At 35.6% G+C, this 7,035-nt stretch overlaps 1 non-coding gene across 1 annotated transcript; it reads right to left on the bottom strand.

The window, feature by feature from the left end:
* Window positions 1–1,775: 1,775 nt before the first annotated feature.
* On the bottom strand, window positions 1,776–1,847 carry TRNAT-CGU (transfer RNA threonine (anticodon CGU)). Its single transcript has one exon. It is a non-coding gene; the product is annotated as a tRNA-Thr (tRNA).
* Window positions 1,848–7,035: the final 5,188 nt, after the last annotated feature.

Raw genomic sequence — 7,035 nt, 5'->3', positions numbered from 1 at the left:
CGAGACATGTTTATGTATCATTATTGTGAACGTTGCTTTCAAATATTTTCCTGCTTGCGAGACATGTTATATGTATCATTTTTGTGACCGTTGTTTTACAAATATTTTGCTGCTTGCGAGACATGTATATGTATCATTTTTGGGGCTTTGCTTTCAAATATTTTGCTTCTTGCGAGACATGTTATGTGTATGATTTTTGGGAACATCGCTTTAAAATATTTTGCTGCTTGCGAGACATGTTATATGTATCATTTTTGTGAACATTGCTTTTAAATATTTTGCTGCTTGCGAGATATGTTATATGTATCATTTTTGGGGACTTTGCTTTCCAAATATTTTGCTGCTTGCGAGACATGTTTATGTATCATTATTGTGAACGTTGCTTTCAAATATTTTCCTGCTTGCGAGACATGTTATATGTATCATTTTTTTTACCGTTGTTTTACAAATATTTTGCTGCTTGCGAGACATGTATATTTATCATTTTTGGGGCTTTGCTTTCAAATATTTTGCTTCTTGCGAGACATGTTATGTGTATGATTTTTGGGAACATCGCTTTAAAATATTTTGCTGCTTGCGAGACATGTTATATGTATCATTTTTTGGGAACATTGTTTTTTCAAATATTTTGCTGCTTTTGTACAGTGCATATACGTTGGAGGCGTTGGAGTGCCTGTAACAAATAGCATTACGTTTCCTTTCTAGGTTACTTACTGTGGTATAATTCATAAAATGTAGTGCTTTATATTCGAGTCGCATCTATGGTTTAAGTGCTAGCCCGCTGGTATTTCATTCAGGCGGCCCGGGTTCGATCTCCGGCCAAGTCATGATGGGATTTGTGATGGACAACGCAGACGTTGCAGAAAATTTTTCTCAGGGTACTCCCGTTTCCCTTTATCATTACTTCAACACTCTACACCTCTTCCTCATTCATCTATCATCTGAAATAGCAAACATAGCCCGGGGTGAAGTCTTGGATATAGTACTGCTTTCCGATGCTGATATAAGAAAGGCGTGGGGCTTCGGGCCCCTGGGACTTATCAGCTACTCGTATGCGGACGGAACCTGGCTCTATCATGATAGCCCACCTATATATACCGTAATTATTCATCTTGTTTTTTCTTCAGCAGCATGCTTTTATTTATGTATAATCGCATGTAGCTTGGCACTAATATGTGAAGAAACTTTTGTCACATATTTTTTTCTTTTTTAATATCAATTCTGCTGTAACATATTAAAGAAGACCATTTATTTTTTTGAGAACAGTATTTAATTATTTACGTTTTATTTAATTAAAATTTAGGCCTACCGTTAATACGAGTATTAATTCAATTTTAGAAAATAGGATGGAACTATCACAATTCATATTCACTCAATATTAACCTCAAAATATAATCTACCCATCATTCCATTGACGAGTTTGGAGGGGTCCATGAAAATACTGATCTATGGACAGGGGATTCCGAGTGCTGATAAGTTTGTCCTAGAATATCCTTGGGCACATGGCATGGCCAATCGAGAGAAAAGAGAAATGCTCACTGAAGGCTATAAAATTTATTCATTGTCTTCATCCTCTGAAATTGCAGTGTAAGGAAGAATAATTAAAAACTGAGTCGTTGTATTTTCACACATGCTGTAGAGTACAGAACATGATTTATCAGATATATGTAATTATAAATTGATTTCGATCTTCTCATCGTTTCAACACATATTTTAGTCTTGTGCATTGTCAATTCTAACAATTCTAATGTAAATAGATAATTAAAAATTAACTATGCCTCCTGTGAGGTTCGAACTCACGACCCCTGGTTTACGAGACCAGTGCTCTACCACTGAGCTAAAGAGGCAGACACTCCTTTATTCTTCTTGCTGAAAGACGTCTTAAGAAGAAAGGTTAATTATAAAATAAGTAAATGGAGACAGTATAATGTTACACACAGGTGCAATTTATAGAGAATGCTAATAATAATTATGTATTTTCTCGGAACCTTGATGGCGATTTCCAGCTTCGCTGTAGCCGACTGTGTAGACCAAAAAGTACTGGGTTACAATGTTCCAGTGCAGGGAAACTCTACAGCATTACAGCGACTTTTCTACTTTTGCGGAATATATATCATTGTGCCGTAAACGTTGACTTGGTCGCCGGCGCCAACTCTTCGTATTTCCATGGTAACTCGCTACTTGGAACGTTAGGGCCTATGGATTTGGTCTTCTCAGAAGATGGGTAATATCGAAGCCGTCGTTATGTAGAAGTCCTGGAAATGTTTCGTGTCGTCACAGAGGGAGACTGTATCACAGCCTACTATATACAGTCGCGAAGCTCAATATGTAGTAAAAATGCAAACATGGGTAGTTGCCCACCACGAGGATCGTTACTATCGCCTCATCATCACAGATCTCTCCTAGCAGACGACAATAGTAATATGCGTTACAAGAGCGGTATGTTGACGTTTTCATGTTCGAGGAAAAGATTGAAAAAGCGAAACGTAGTTGAGCTTTTTTAATTTCCGAGAACATGAAAACAAACATACCGCTCGTGTATCGTACATTATTTTGTGCGAAGATCGTTTATTACATAACTGAAAGAGGAATTTCTAATTAGTTGCAATGAAATCTCCATCTTGGTTTCTGTTCAATGACGGCAACTTTGGAAAACAAATATATCTATCTTCAACATTGTTCCTATAAAATGTTTTCTGTGTTTACTATACTGCAGCAGGCTGTGATATACGTCTGTCTTTTTTTTCCCCCCAGTCTATATTGAGTCTGGAATCTTGCTGATTTTTTCACAGCTTCCTTAATGTTACTTGCATTACAAATACAGTAACTTTTGTGGTGTTGTAGAGTTTACTTAATTTTTGCAAATATTTAAAAACAATAATTAACAGTGCAATTTAGGTGAAATTGCAGTGGTAAGTTTCCAATTTATAATTATTATTATATTGAACGTCTTTAAAAATAATATGTTAAAAGCTAAAGCAGTAAAATGAATATGACGCTTAAGCGGTAAGAATAGGGAAATTGTTATGTATGTTACGTTGGGAATACTGAATGTGGTATTTCACACTTACCGCATATTGGTTGTGTGCGGAAATCAAGCAAATACGCACGATCTCGCACAAAATATGTTACACTTTCGTTGTCGGGTTCTTTTGGAAAAATTAACACCTTCCTTCCATTATTGAAATATTAAATGGATAAAGTTCATTTATTATTTTAATGAAGTATATTAAATTCCGCCATAAACTCGAAGATACCTGCAAGAAATAGGTTAATATTATTTTTGTTTATGCAAAACGGAACTGAAATTTACTATAATCGCTTCACTCATTCAAGATTATAGCGATAATGAACTATGAAACCAATAAATATTAATTTGCATTTCCCTTTACAACAATAATATAATAACAATAATAATGGAAATATGAATTAATGGAGTAACTTACGTGTACCGGTACTTGTAGTGTAGACTTACGTAGTTAACAAAGTGGGATGAGGTTAAGCAATAATAATCACACCAGAATTGGAAATAAAACGTGATCAATAAATTTGATTGAAACAGACTTACTTTTTCTACGTCTCTAGTAAAGTAACAAATAAAAATAACAACAAAATTAGCAGCTATAATTAAAAACATATCCTTTGAAAAAAAAAGTAGGCCTAAGTTGTCTGAAAATGTACAATTATTCAAGGAATCAGCTGATTCAGACGTAGAATTAATGCAAAGCTTTTGTTTCTCAGCTGCAGGTAATAACAGAACAGGTTTATTTGAAACATCAAATAAAGTTCGAACTGCATTCCAGATTAATTTATTTTTGTTTTCATTCATAAATTGTGTGTTTTCGAAATGAAGAGAGCAAAACTTTATATTATTATAAAGATATGCTTCATTCTTTGTGATTAGATCTTCCCTCCTGCTGTTTATTAACCACTTTTTGCATCTAGAAGTAAAATAAGAAATAGATGTTAGGATTTTTCTTCACAAGCATCAATGCGAAATACGCAACTACCTATCACTCGATGGAATTACGACACAGTCGACTCTAAATCCAAAGTCGACAGTGGACAGTCTATTGTTTCTAGTTGCTAACCGCTTGGAGCGCTTTATCGCGAGATTTGCAAAAAATCACCTCAAGCTTCGCGACTGTATGTAGTAGACTGTGACTGTATGTCGAGGATAAAGCCAAGGCGTAGAGCGGTGGTCGGCAAAGATTACTATTAGAACGATGGAGTGCGACGGATAAACAAAATGGTGTTTTAGCGGCAGTTGGAAGTTTTCATGCAAATCCACTTTTCCAACATCGCTGATAATTTGACACGAATTTCCGGGATTGATTATTGTGGGAGGAATAATTTCCTTTCGCCCGCCGTCATTGAGCTGTAAACACAGGAAATACCGTGTATGTACTTTTAAATGTCTTTATAAAATAAACATGGCTTAGGACACTTCACTTTCAAGATAAGTTTGGCCCTTGAGAAGTAATAACGCATACTAGGGATATAATTATAAATTATAACCCATTGGACAGATATTACATAAAAAATGGGAGTATAAGGGTACAGTGCATACGTTATTCATAGATTTCAAAAAGGCATATGACTATGTTAAGAGAGAAGTTTTATATAATATTCTTATTGAATTTGGTATTCTCAAGAAACTAGTTCGATTAATTAAAATGTGTCTCAGTGAAAATTATAGCAGAGTCTGTATAGGCCAGTTTCTATCTGATGCTTTTCCAATTCACTGCGGGCTAAAGCAGGGAGATGCACTATCACCTTTACTTTTTAACTTCGCTCTAGAATATGCCATTAGGAAAGTTCAGGATAACAGACAGGGTTTGGAATTGAACGGGTTACATCAGCTTCTTGTCTATGCGCATGACGTGAATATGTTAGAAGAAAATCCACAAACGATTAGGGAAAAGACAAAAATTTTACTTGAAGCAAGTAAAGAGATAGATTTGGAAGTAAATCCCGAAAATACAAAGTATATGATTATGTCTCGTGTCTCAGAATATTGTACGAAATGGAAACATAAACATTGGAGATTTATCCTTCGAAGAGGTGGAAAAGGTTTTTTCGGGATACTTCCGTTTCCTCCATAATTTCACCAACACTCTCCATCTCCTTTTCATTTCATGTCATCTGCAATAGTAAAAAATAGATTGGAGTGAAGTTTTGGCAATGGTGCAGGTTTCCAGTCTTTACATAAGAAGTGATTGAAACTCCGGCTACTAGGACTTAGCAGGTACTCGTCTCGGGATGGGACCTGACTCTCTTAGGGATGAGGCACTATGGCCTGCCTGTCAGCATCGGATTGACGAAATGCCATCCGGGCTATCTGTGGGACTTGGAAAATCTTGCATTTAGGTATAGGGCGAACAATATTTTACATCAAGCTGTAAATATATATATGTAATATAGATCAATTTCGTCAGTTTTAACCCCTTACCGCATGGGACAATCTTGCACACACTGGTTTAATAGTCAAATAACTTAAATAGTTCTTTCTCTCTCAACTGATGTCACATATGGTAATATCCAATTCTTGATCGTGTGCCATATCTGTCCCAGTATGCAATTTGAAATATTATATGCTTATATTATAAACTGTATTAATATGAAACCGGTATGTGCCATATCTGTCCCAGAATGCGGTAAGGGGTTAACTGTAAATCTTTGTTGTTATAAATCGCGTAACAAGAATATTTTAGTTGTTTATTGATCTTTCATAGTGAACGTCATGTCTTTACTACTCAAATTAATACTCGTACATACGAATAGATTTATCTATACCTAGTTACATAACTTATTAGTGATACACAGAAATCAAAATTGCATTTTTTAAATGTACTTATTTTGTGTTATAAGAAGTCGTCAATATTAATTATGATTTTTAGTTACGTACATTTTGGCAGAAAACAAAAAATTCTCTAATATCTTGTGAATTTATTTCGTATATTATGGTCTACAACAGTGGTATCCAAATTTTTGTATGAGCGATCCACTTTATTAAAAATATCTTAAAGAATAACCCCCTGAAGTTAATGACATTACTTATTGATCATTCTGTACTGTAGTGCGAACTGCTGGACAAACCGTTAAAACGTAGAAAAAGTTGCAGAAAAGTTTTCACGTGGTGTTAATTTTATCTGTCATCTTTCGAAATAGCTACACATTTTTCTAATTCCCTGTACCATATACGAGTACTTACAATGCAATTTAAGACACTGTCTACAGAGTGACCCTCCCATGATGAAGCTTTTAGGGACACTTACTCTTTAACCTTAGATGTATAATGCAGCTTATCAGGCGGGACACTTACTCTTTAACCTTAGATGTATAATGCAGCTTATCAGGCGGGACACTTACTCTTTAACCTTAGATGTATAATGCAGCTTATCAGGCGGGACACTTACTATTTAACCTTAGATGTATAATGCAGCTTATCAGGCGGGACACTTACTCTTTAACCTTAGATGTATAATGCAGCTTATCAGGCGGGACACTTACTCTTTAACCTTAGATGTATAATGCAGCTTATCAGGCGGGACACTTACTATTTAACCTTAGATGTATAATGCAGCTTATCAGGCGGGACACTTACTCTTTAACCTTAGATGTATAATGCAGCTTATCAGGCGGGACACTTACTCTTTAACCTTAGATGTATAATGCAGCTTATCAGGCGGGACACTTACTCTTTAACCTTAGATGTATAATGCAGCTTATCAGGCGGGACACTTACTATTTAACCTTAGATGTATAATGCAGCTTATCAGGCGGGACACTTACTCTTTAACCTTAGATGTATAATGCAGCTTATCAGGCGGGACACTTACTCTTTAACCTTAGATGTATAATGCAGCTTATCAGGCGGGACACTTACTATTTAACCTTAGATGTATAATGCAGCTTATCAGGCGGGACACTTACTCTTTAACCTTAGATGTATAATGCAGCTTGTCAGGCGAGACATGGAGCAACCGTAAGCATTTCAGCCCAAATAGGCGTTTTGTGCACCCATGATGAAAT

This window comes from Periplaneta americana, chromosome 12 (genome assembly GCF_040183065.1).
Source record: "Periplaneta americana isolate PAMFEO1 chromosome 12, P.americana_PAMFEO1_priV1, whole genome shotgun sequence".
In the NCBI taxonomy this organism is placed as follows: Eukaryota; Metazoa; Arthropoda; class Insecta; order Blattodea; family Blattidae; genus Periplaneta; species Periplaneta americana.
This window is presented reverse-complemented; position numbering and strand designations above follow the sequence as displayed.